This window comes from Thunnus maccoyii, unplaced genomic scaffold, assembly GCF_910596095.1.
Source record: "Thunnus maccoyii unplaced genomic scaffold, fThuMac1.1, whole genome shotgun sequence".
NCBI lineage: Eukaryota > Metazoa > Chordata > Actinopteri > Scombriformes > Scombridae > Thunnus > Thunnus maccoyii.
The window spans coordinates 28003-41598 of NW_024757904.1; positions in this window are offsets into that span (position 1 = coordinate 28003).

Genomic DNA, 13596 nt, shown 5'->3' on the forward strand with positions numbered 1-13596 from the left:
CCTGTCATTAAACAAGTTTAACACAGCTTTGGACCAGGAGGCAGCAATTTCATTCCCCTGCCTAGTCTGCCAGAAAATAGAGGACATTAGTTGAGGAGGCGGCCCTTCATTGTGACCCCAGGACACATTGCATTTACACTGCTAAATGAATGTGGCCACAAGTCGTGTGTATTTACTCTCCCAGATAATCTTGGATAGGCAGTATAAATTTCATCATGTTTTTTTATTTCAACTGTAATCTTCCATCTCAGCAGCTGGAATGTGTTCCAGTGAAGTGTGGTGTTACCAGGAAATATGCTGTAGAATAAGTCTTTCCTGACTCAAAGCCGTCCTCCCCCATGTGTCCTCAGTTTCTTTTATAAATATTACTTTGTAAATATTATGAGAACCTTTTGTTGTGCTCTAATTTAATTTGACTTGATTTAAATCACTAAAATTAAGATTCTACTGTTAAACATATTTTTTTCATTTGATTTCTTTAGGGCTTTATGAATTTGTCAGCCTCCAGCATCTGTTGTGTTTTATGTCAAAAATGACCAATCAAAAGAAATCTATATAGTAAGGTCATCCTAACATCATCTTGCAGGTGCAAAGCATCACACACACTCACACACACAGTCATTGTAAAGTAGTAATTTCAACCACAATTTAATCAAGTTCTCACACTTTTGTGCAAGTCCTCTGATGGAAACCACACTGCTAGTTACTGTATGAAAACATATGAGATCCTCCACGGCTCATTGAGAGGCTCTTGACCACATCAAGACACTGAGGAAGTGTCTTACATACTGTCCAGGTCACATTTGACCCATTTTTACATTTGAGAGCGGTGAAAATACCCTAAACTCCTTTCTTTCAGCCTGAATTTTTTAAAATTTTCCTGAAGTTACCCAGAATATAAAGAAATGGAAATATTTTTTTTATTTTGTGCAGGTGATACACATTTTTTGACCCATTTTTATACTAAATTTAAAAAAAATTTAATTCTGAACATACCATACAATAAAATTAATTGAAATCATGATGGCTGTTACGTTTTTTTTATTCCTCATTTGAACAAATACTGTAAGACCGAGCAATATAGGCTTGTTAAATAAGATGGGCTGTATTATCTCAAAAATTTAAAACAGCTAATTCACGACAAACTGTTTGAGTAATTTGTACAAATTTATCATTTTAAGTGGCTTAGGGCTTAATTTTTTGAAGCCCTTACCCACTTTAATGATTATGATGTATTGTACTCAAATCATTTGACAATCGCTTAATCTGTATGACATCATGCACGTGTGTACGTGCTTCTTCGCCAAACTGGAAATGTCTGCCATGTCAGCTGCTGGCACTGGAGAGAAAGTTGTTAAAACATTTTTTGCCTGTGAGTAACTTGGATATATTTAGATGCTGAGATGCGAAAGAATGGGATACCTTTTTTCCTCCAGTGAACTTGCTATGGGACTGCAGATGAAGATATTTTAAGCAAAACGTGCTGTGGTATGCAGCAAGTTTATCCACCTGATCAGCAAACTTTTGCTGGCTGCATTGACCACCATCATACTGATGTTTTCCCTGGTTGCCTTAATCTGGTGAGTTATTCATTGGTTTAGAACCATCTTTTGTCATGTTCAATTAACGTAACTTTAGTAACATTTAGTTTGTCAGTTTGGAATTACTTTATGCATTTGAAAAAAATAATCTGTGTTAATCATATCTGCCTAATTAAAAGTGAAAAGTGATTAAAAAGTAGAAACCAGTCATGTTAATTTTATTTTAATTTTTTCCCCTGTTGAAGTGGACCGTTTGTGATGCATTTAGTGTGCATGCTTTTAAAGTTTTCTGGTTCTTTTTCAACCATAAAATGGCGGCAAGTTACCGCATTTGTAATCGGCATTCAGCGTGCATGTTTGGGCATATTTCAGTAAAGGCGATGGTTTGCATTGAGGTTTTACCTTAATGTAATGCAATGCTGTACTACATGTCATGTATTTTTGTAAAGTGAGCTAATTATAAAATTTAGGCTTGTGATTTGTGAGTGAAATAACCCCGTCATGGGCAGGGCCCAGTGTCCTGGGTCTGTGCGTGGTAACCTGACTTCCAAAGATTGGAAGTGTTGCTGAAAACATATGATAATAAGTAAAAACATCCAAGGTCTTTATCTGCTTGCTAAACCTAAGAGCTAGTATAGGCTTTTGTTTATTTTATTTTTTGGTAATAAAAGGACTGTTTTAAGATTTGTATTTTTTCTATGGATAAATAAGGATTTTTACTCAGTTTAAGTGCATTAGGTAGCCTGTTACATTGTTTGCACAATTACACCCAGCAAAGCCTTTATAAGAACAAGGCATCAACATGTGGTATCGTTACATTAGCTACCTGCTGACTATTTTTATTCTATGTTGCTCCACACCTTTTAACATTTCGACATGCAGGTGTAACATATGCCTCTAGCATGTTACATTAATTACATAATTTGAGCTTTAATGGTCACTATGTCTAATAGCAAAATCTTGTAATGTAGAACATAATTTTGTCAGTAATTTTACCCTTATTTAATAGTTGTAAGGTGTACACGTTTGTGTTATTTTCATATTTTTATGCTGTCAACTTATATCCTCTTATATTTCATATTTAATATTAGGCTACACAGTATCCATATTGACAATCAGAGTGATTATCTATGTGTAGGAGAGACCAGGGATGGTTGTAACATGGGTTAGTTGTAACTCTTTCAATTTCTCCAATCAGGAACAAGTTACAAATCACCTGAGTCACTCTGCACATGCTCAATTTAGTACTTGTTCCAAATGTGAGGAAGTAAGAATTTTTTTTTACTTCATTTATTTTTGTGATAGCATTGCCTGCTTTGTAGATAAACTCATCAAACTTATATCATGTTAATTATGTGTCTGTGTAGATATCTTTCATGCAAGTTGTTAGTGCTAATGTTTTAGTTGTTAGCTGTAAGGTAAGCTAGTTCATGGCTACAAGAGTCTGTGTTAGTTGTAACAACATGTGAAAAAATGTTGCAACCTACAAAACATTTCATTATATTTATATGTTTGCCTTGAATTGCCTTGGTCCTGAAAGAGAAAGACTGACAGGGGGTGCCTCTCAACAATTAGAAGAGGGCATCAAATGATGATGGTGACTAACATACTTGACACACACAGACACACTCACACAGAAAGACACTAATGTTCAATTGATAAAGCTGATGCACATTTGCAAATTTGTTTTCAGTTTTATTATTATGTTCAAATGTTAGTGTGACACACACACGCACGCAAACACATCCCAATTATGTTAAAAAGTCATTGAACAAAAAGTTTTCAATATCTTAAGTTTTGTCATAATCCTTATTTCATAATGTTACATTTCACCCCAGGGTATGTTACAACTAACCCAGACCATGGGGTCAGTTGTAACATTTCACTCCTTGTGTTTGAGACTAAACCATGCATTTTCTGTTTGTGTTGCAGAGATAAAAGCTACACCATTTAATAGCAGACACATGTCACTAGTTTGCATCAAATTTTGAATGCAGTGGTTTAAAAGAGCTCCATGCCACAGACAGAAATGTCAAAAATGTTACAACCATCCCCGGTCTCCCTTACTGAATCATCTCTATCAATAGTGTCTTTTATGTTATTTGTAATGTGGTAAGTCTTTTATTCTGGCCAAGGTTAGACCGTTGGCCCTGTAATTTTTTATTTAATGGTTATTAAGCTTTGTCACAGACATCATTCATTAGTATAGTAAGTTTCCTTTGATTATGATTTCATTTATATTAAATAGTTTTACTGAGACCAGGCTGGAACCCCCATGTCCCGAAGTGCTTGTAAGCAATAAACAGTCATCATTGAATCGACATAGGAACTGCCTGTGTGTCTTCATTGTAGTCAACATTACTAACTGTCAGCCGTTAGTCCATCACCATCATCACAACACAACACAGAGACTGTAGGCTGTCACTATTATCAGCAATATAAGGGAGATTTAACAAGGGCATTATAAACTGTGAAGTTAATATAATCTCCTGTGACACAAGTAAACTCTATAGTGCAAAGAAATAGAAAATAAATAGCTTAATTTTTTGAGACGGCCCCCTTCACCAAAATGAACAAGGTTTTTTAGGGTGTCCTTGGGTTTTGTATATTACAGTCTGAAACAACACCATATTTCATATAATTTCTTTAATGTAAGGTAACTGATACCTTCAGCTTCTCTGATATTTTACTGTAGTTTATAAGAAGATTGCAGCCTATCTAACTTTTAAATCTCCTCTCTCTTCAGGCTGAAACTGAAGCAACTGGCTGATATACAGATTCTTCAATCTGGTATGTCTATAATACTCCTCTCAAAACTGTTTTCACTCTACATGTTAGACTTGTAAATAGAATTTTGGGTAAGTTTGTTTTCCAATGGCTGTGTGCAAACTCTGTGCTACTGTCTTTGATAAAAGGGCACAGCTGCTTGAACATTATCGTTTACATCATAGCAATGTCTCCTCAGTCAGTCCATTGCCTTGTCTCTATGATGACTGTGTGCACATTTCATTGAGTAAATGCATTGAAAATTCAAATAACCTGGTTACATACTCAGACACTTGTGGAAAGTGACAATCAGGTGGGATGTGTGTCATTTGTCTGTGCGGTGTGTAAATTTAAAGAAACTTTTAATGACAAAATTCTTCTAGTCATTTAAGGACACATTTAAAACATGAGATGGTGGATTGTCCATTTAAAAATTGTCACTACCGTATGTGTATGTGTATGTGTATGTATGCGTATGTGTGCTTTAATACCCACAAAAGTAGGAATCATCTAGACTGTGAAGTCTCAGATTTTAAGACAGAAATTGTCTTGACAAAAACTGACTGGCCAACCAATTCAGAGCCAAGTTGAATCTGATGAGGCTGGTCCCTCTCAAAATATTCTTGAGCTGGATGCTCCAGACTGTAATCCTCCTGAGTCTGGATATGACACTGGTGAATGGCAAGCTCAACTGAGAAAAAACTTGGCTTCTTTGTTCTTGAAAATGCAGTGTTCTGCATGTGTCAAAGACAGTGATACAAGATGTAGAGGAAAATTTTGCACAAATATTCACATTGTCCAAACCCCTTGTGAGAGACTCAGTCATTAAGGTTTTAGGAGAGCATTGTCAGTCTATCGATGATGCCTTTCTTGATGAATTAGTGGAAGCTGTCAAAAGTAATGTTTTTGTCAGTGCTACTGCTGAAAGTGCAGAGCTGTCCACTGCTAAGTGGAGGAAAACATTTGTAAGGAGTAACTACCCTCTGGTAATGCCAGTACAGTATGCTGTGGATTCCACTGGACACACAGCAGTGTACGTTCTGATACTACAGATGCTTCAAACAATGTTTAAAAATACAGATCTTCATGACAAGATTCAAGAAGCTAAACGATCGCCACCTGGAATGTACATGTCTCATGAAGATGGAACGTAAAAACTCAGTTATTGTCAGCAACAGGAGAGCTTAAGTTGTCACTGATTTTATATGTGGATGACATTGAACTAGCTTATCTTTTAGGCACAGCTAGAAAGATCCACAAGCTTTGTGCTGTGAATTGGTTGTTCACCAATGTGCCTAGTATATATAGGTCCAGCCTTCATGTCATACAGCTAGCTCTGCTGTGCAAAGTACCTGATCTGCAGAGTTGTGGTTATGAAAGTGTTCTTTCACCTTTGTTGAAAGACTTGCACACTCTTGAGCAGGATGGTATTTTTATTGAACCTGTTGGCCAATGTGTCTTTACACATTGGCCAACGCACTGTCATGTGTTTTGCAGCTGATAATTTGGCTGCCCATGGTCTTGCAGGCTTTGTGCGGTGTTTCAGAGGACAGTTTGTCTGCAGATTTTGTAGCTGTACCACAGACCAGATACAGTCCACAGAAGTTTCTGAAGGAGAGTTTAGCATGAGAACGAGGGCCTGCCATGATCTTCATGTACAGAATGTTGTGCAAGGAGAAACGCATCTCATTTTGGTGTTAAGGGTGAGTGCGCTGTCAGTAAGTCATTGCAGCATTTTCATCCTATTTCTGGTTTCTCGCCTGATATACTTCATGACCTTTTTGAATGTATTGTGCCAGTTGAGCCCACCTCTTGGTGGGAAGTAAAGTTCCTGAAGGAGATGAAACATGGGCTATATTGATCAACCTGTAAGAAATTGTGCAGCTACTGTTGTCCCCATCTTTCAGAGAAGAATCAATCTAGTACATGCAGACTAAAATAAGTGATCACAGACAGGGCCTTCTAGCAGTGTTTCCGGACTCCGGCTCTGACCCAAACATCATTATGTTGAGCACTTCCCAGAACTGACAAAGCATTTTGGGCCTCTTGTTCACCTATGAACCATGAGGTTTTAGGGAAACTCTTGCAACCAGGCATCAGCACTTGATGGCATATCACTTAAGTGCGCCATTATTTTTCCCCACACAAAGGCCTCAAGTGTCACCTCTGTCCAAATCGCCACATTGCCACAAGTGGCCAAAGACTTCATAGAGACAAAGACAGACAGCCAAAACATATATAGTACATCAAAGGTCTCCATAAATGGCATAAAGTTTGCAAATGGAATGTTTGTTTCTGCAGGCCAGACTGGAGGACTTCCAAAATTCAGCAGAATTGAACATGTACTGCTTGTGAACAACTCTGTTTCCTTTCTTTGCAGGAACTACAAGCTGATGCACTCTCTGTGCATCAGCTGTCAGAGTTAAATGACACAGTAAGTCTTACAGTGTGCAGTATTGATGGGCATTTGATGTTAATGCAAAAAAAAGATTTATTTTGATCAGAGATTTACAGGATTAAGATGTATTTTGATGGCCAAAGTGCAAAACCTCTTTTCTGCAGAATTTTCGGATTGGCAGATTCCACTTTGGACAATGAAAACAAGGAAGGCTGCTTATATTCAGTCCGTCTGCAAGATAATCCCGCCACTTCATTGTGACAGAAAAGTCACCTGACGAAAACCTCCTATCAGGTTCACTGGGAACACGTTGAGGCACAACACCTCCTATCTGCATCAGCACCAGACCGAGCTGAATTCTGACCCTAGTGAACTACAATGTAGTAACTATTACATTTACTACTCTGGCCCATCTTTTTACTCGAAAACAAACTTAATTTTATTTTTAATTTTAATTAAAATTATTAACTTAATTTAGAGCGTTTTGTAGAACCTTTTACAACTTGCACCAAGTGCAAGAGCTCTTATCTGTAAAATGATCCAGGAAAAGTGGGGGAAAACCTCCTATCTACACTTTGCGAGGCACTAATACCTAGTCGGTATTGTTAACACATAATGTATTATGTATTGGGTATCCTGAACAAATAGTATTCTGCAAGAAAACAAGTTTTTTTAGTTTTCCAAAAACGGGCATTTTTTCAGATAGGAGGTTTTGCTCTGCGACCATTGATTTGGAAGTGAGGACCTATACAGTCCCTTTAAACTGAAAATAATCTGCCCTCCACTGAAAATAATCAGTGCCACCAGTGACACTCCCCACCACAAGAAGCCTATAGAGACTAACTGAACAGATTTTTGTTTATTGCAACAGTTTTGATTGACAGTTATGTTCCCTTTTAGACATTGAGGAACTTCTACAGAAAGCTGTGCTGAAAGTGATCAGGTCTTAGAGTGATGCCAGTTCAGTAGCATCAGATGACAATAATATTGCCTCATGCCATGACTCCAGAATGGAAATGCTGTATATGACAGAACGGGGAAAACCCCTTTTTGTCTAGGGGACAAAAGCACGACATTCTTGAGACTGTCGCTGCCAAAATGCATGGCTTCAAAGCTTACCCCAATGATAAGGAGGTTTCAATGGTAGCTGTTTGGAAGCCTGACCATAGTGGCTAGGAAGGTGGTAGGAGGCAGACTCAGACTCTTGTTGAATGAGTAAAAACTGTTTTATTCAGTCCAGTGTACCAAAAACAAACGGTGTCTCAAAAAAAATGAAAAGAACACAAGCAAAATCAAAGCTTAATTTAGGATAAAGCAAACTAAGGCATGACCACGTGCACACAGCTACACCGTCGTACTCTAATTTCTGCTCCCCCTAAACCTACATCTCTCCCCTTAAATAGGCCCTCCAATCTATCAGGCAGAACCATAGGCAGGGGTGTCCTTTCCCTTATGCCACCATGGCATATAACAATGCTAGTTGTATCAGTCAACATTGTTTACACAAAACACATCCACAACATTAAACCTCAATCTGAGCCAAACCAAGTACAAATCATATTGATACTAAACCAAACATTTAACTAAGTAACATAAATCCCCCATACTTGGTCTAACCCAATAACATCACTGATGATGTCACCCAATGTGTAAATACAGGAAGAAGTTGGGTGCCTCCACCTTTTGTTTGTAGAGAACATGGTGGGTATGGTAAGTAACAAAGAAAATGATTAACTTATGGAATGCAGAACTCAACCAATAAACAGTAACTAAAATTAACAATACTTGTCTGTGTTTTACTTTAACCAAAAATGTTGCTGGTATGTGAACTGTAACCAAACATAATGCAAACCACAAACAAACACGGAATAGTATGTGTCTGCAAGTTACAGATTAATGCTCGATCTATGCTTAAAACAATTAACAAGCATGGTTAAATAATAAGCTATATTGCATTGATGGTGAAAATAGGGACAAATGGTGTGTTCTCACCCACTTTCACAGTAGCAAAAGCACTTGTCACTAAGCATCCTTGTGTAAAAGAGCCAGGATCTCAGATGGGATGGGATGGTTGGAAAAATAGTCTAAAGTTTAAGATGGGGAACTTCCGCACTAAGTTGAGTCATGCAGGATTTCATGAGGTAGCAATAAATTCTTGGAAAAGGAGCAGAAACAACCCAGACAAACAAGCTCCCCACACAAACATCAAAAGACCAAAGAGGGCAGAAGTGAATTTCCTTCCTAATTTCCCAAGAGGTGAGGATGCTGCAAGCCTTGAATGATTGAGACTCTAAATTGTAGATGAAGTGAAGATGAGTGACAAGAACCTTCTCCTGATTGGAAAGTTAATGCAGACCACCTTTGCCCTGCGGTGCAAAGAGGTCATCAGTGATGATCCCCCTGTTGTTGAGATCCTGGAACGATAGCCTGCACTCAAAATGGAGTCACAGGAAAAATATTTTTCTTACTACACCTATTTGAGCAGATCTATTAAGTATAATTCTTTTAGGTGACTTTGTCTGTGAGAACTTGTTAGTTTTACTCAATACCCCACATGGGTTGGTAGTGTCAGTTTTCTGCAAAGCTGACAAGAAATCATTGTCAATGTCAGTGTTTTGCTGTTTACAGGCATTAGTGTGGCATTTTTCATTGCTGTTTGTTTTATTTTCCCTTTTCAGAAAGGACACATATACACTATACTCCGAATTTAACAGTCATTTTATTTTTTTGCAGATCTGTGCTGAGTTTCACAGAATCTCAAATATCAACCTGAGTTGGACCGTCATGCCCCATGTCTTCAGAGCTTGTTCAGGAGGAAAGCTGCACGCACAGGAAACGTAGCCGAAGTCCTCAGTCAGATGTTCAGGATTTATGACCTCCAGGTAAGTTCATTAAGCTTCTTGGTGCTCGATAATGATGTTACAGTAGATTTTGGTTTATCTTTGGTAGAACTCTGTAAATACATGGGAGGGCTATTTGTTTTCATATAGTGTTGTGTGGCCATGCTGTTTACCAGCCATCGCTCCCAAGGAACAAGCTGATGTCCATGTCAGATGTGCTGCTGTCCTCCATGCTCTCCCTGCATATCTACATGAGGATGACTGGATTTCTGAAGCAATGGGATGTAAGTCAGTATATTTTTTATTTCGGTCAAAGAGTTACATTTTTTTGTCACTCTGATCCTGTAAATCACCAATTAAAAATTACAAATTAAAAAATTTCAGAGTTTGAATATTACCATTAAAACTGTCATCATAGAGTATAGAACGGACATAAATCAGAAAACAAGAACGTGTTGAATATGCTGTCCACTTATGGATGTCTTTGAAATTAAGCTCTTTCTGCAGTCTACCATAAATTCTCAAATGATGACCAAGGAAATCATTTGGGAAAGGCTTTTGTAAGAGACAGGCCTTCATTTCTAATTTCTCCTGTTCTCTATTTGATACAAAATCAACACTTCTTCAACATTGATCTGCTGTCTTGATAAACATAAACATCATTTCTGTTAAAAAAAAAAAAAAAAGAAACAGAGCAGCAAAGTGGTGAGTGTAACAAGACTTTTGTTGTACCAATGGAATTAGTGCTGTTGAAATGGGCATTATATTAAATTTACTGTGTGAAGTGTTGAAGTTGGCTACAGGTAATTCCAACCCCCTCGGTGTGTTTTAACCTAGCCTTTATTAGCAATCTGCCTTTACTTGTTCATGCTGGCCGTGCCCCTGGCTATTATTTTAGATTTGGCAATTATTTGAGTCCGACCTTTATGAGAGTTTACGGTCACTCAACAGCCCTTGGAAAATTTTAAATGCCCCAACCCTAAATGAAAATAAATCAAACCAAACGAGAGTAGGTCAAAACCTGGTATATGGCTGGACCGGGTATGAAACAATAGAGGGCTTTTAATTTGAAACAGATACAGAAAGTGGTGACACCCGGTGAGTGATTGGCTGACCAATGGTGTAACTTTATCACTCAGGGACCAGTTCCATAAATACTAATGTCAGTACATTAGTATTTATAGAACAGGTCCCTGCACTCCAGCCAACAATAAAATGAAATACAATACACAATGGTATATGCATTTCCTTTTATGTATGCATAAACCGTGTCATTATTAAATATATAACATATTTTTAATGAAAATAATTTAGCTTTTTGTCAACGTGTAAGAAAAAAGCCCCCTGTACCTCCTCATGAAAACATAATGATGCTTTGTATTTAGTAGTGGGAGATCTATGCTGCTCTCTGCTGGGCAACACTGAAATGCAGTAATCCTCTTCAATTTGATTTCTGTGTCGTGATTTGGTTTAAATGTGGTATGGAAAATTCATGTCACAATGAGAACAATTCATTGAATTATTAAAGACAAAGTGCTACATAATTGTCATTTAACATATGTTTTAATTTAATTATGACACAATGAATGCATACATAAATAGGAAAAACAAAACATTTAATGTGATTTCATTGTTTTATTTGTTTTAATTTAGTTTTACATTTTTCATGTGCAATAAATCCTACTTTAATTAAGGTTATGTTTTTTTAGAGGGTTAGGGTTACGACCACATTACAATTACAATCCAAGATTTGTAGGGCTGGAATGAGGTATAACAAATATCTGGACAACATAATCAGTAATTGTCTATTCATTTTCATTTTATTAATCAAAAACAATGCCTCCACTGTGTGAATGAATGAAAATCCACATCTTGCACAAAACAATTCATAGTACATACCATTCAAATTTTTCATATTGCATGGAAATTGATAATTATGATAAATTAGTAACTGGTTCTAGCCCAATGTTTGTTGGCCTGAATCATTCCTACTCTCTAAAATATACAATTTCATGATCTATTCCAAGCTTCAGTTGGTTAAAAAAGCAAAATTAATCAAGTTTCAAAATGGCAAAATTATGTGCAAGACCTGTAGCCATAACCACAAATTCTGAGCAGTATGCTTAAATGTTAAGCAGCTATTTCTCACTGTTGTCACTAGGACTTCACACTCAAGTGTAAGTTAGTTAAATCTATAGCTACATAAAATAAACTTGGATTTCATGTTGCTGTGATGTAATGGAAAACATTGAATAAATTCTATACCACTATCTTTTTTTGTAATGCTGAAATCCTGCACTTGAAGCAACAATGGTAATATTACCAAATTTCAGGTTAATCTTAATATATGCCATAGTTACTGTGCCATGTGTGAACACAATGTACACTTGCCCATAAAAGATTCACTGCTTAAGTTTTATTTTACATTTAATATTAATTGAAACCACTGAATCAAATCACATTTATGGATTGTAATTAATTATTTCTGACTGCTATTTGTCTTCTGATAGACCACAGATGCATTTTTCAGCAAACAGCCTTTGGAAATAGCTGAGGCAGTCTAGGGTCACAGATAACCTCTCTGTTCTTGTCTGCAGGTGGTGCAGTCTGACTAACCAAACATTGGCGACATACAGATTGGGCTCCTCTTGATCAGTGCCAATTCAACAGATGCTGCGTTCAAGAGAGAGGATTGCGGTTGTGCTTGAGGGTAACATAGTTATTGATTTCCCCACATTCGCTGATGCATTTGTCATGCTTTTTGCATTTATTTATGCGCTGCATCTAAGTTACCCAAAAGACTTGGCCAGTATATTTGACTTTACCCAGAAAGTTTTGATGGGCCTGGAGGATTGAAAGATGAGACCCAGGGTGTTGAGCCTTAAAAATGACCTTTTGGCATTGGAGTAATCTCAAGTGTATGGACAAACAAAGACAAGGTTGCTCCTTTACTTGAGATCTGTTTCATGTACACTTGCATTACAGTCATTTTTTGCACAGAGAAATGAAAGGAGTTTTCAAAACACATCTCTAAGATGAAAACATCTTAGAGATGTGTTTTGAAAGTATTCTTCTTGTTCAATTTTGAATGTGTTACTGTTCAAAAGTATTTTTGTTGTGGTGTTTGTACTGTATGGATGTGATTTGTATGAACGTTTTGCTGTAGCCATTTCTGTGATATGTCACTATAGGAAATGTGGTAAATCAATGAACAGAACTGTTTATGGCAATATTGGATTTTTATGATTTTAGCATCAATGTGATGAAGTTATTCCAATTGATGAATTAGCCAAACACATAACCTGTCTGGTTATTTAATCCATAAACTGTTTTTTAATTGATTTTAATTGATTCCCATACCATGCGGTTGTCCACTCAATAAATGTAGTGGTTCTTTCCTCAGGCCATTTTCTTAGGCCCTTGCACTATTTTATAAATACCAGTATATTATATTTTTGATGTTACTGTTCCAGTGTTTGCACTGTATGGAAATGAATAGAATATTAGACTAGATTAGATTAGATTAGAATAGATTAGTCAAAATAATTTGACATTTTTTATGGGCCCTGGCCTGTTACAAGTATGAATAGCCTTGAAGTAGAAAAGGATGAGAACCCCTGGCTTAGAGAAAGGCACATTCCTACATTGCCCCACAATACATAGCTACTGACAAAATATATGAAATATCATACCACAGGTCAATGGGATAAATTTTCCATTGGGTTCAAAAATTTGTTTCCTGGATCGTTTGACCATAGTATTCCTCTATTAGTATTACTCCACAGTTATGCTACTAAGCATAGACATTTCATTAGCTATTGCTTAAAAAAGATACTAAGACACTAACATGGAAATCAGAAGACCAGATTACAAAAATCAGTATTTCCATACCATGAGAGAAAATGACATATTGGTTGAGAAACAAGGGTAAAACATTTGATGAGATATCGATGCCCGTTGTTGATTTTATGAAAGACATTCCTCTGAACCAGATTGACTACTGAGAATATGATCTTATCATGTAATTATTATGCTACAAGATAATGCGTTG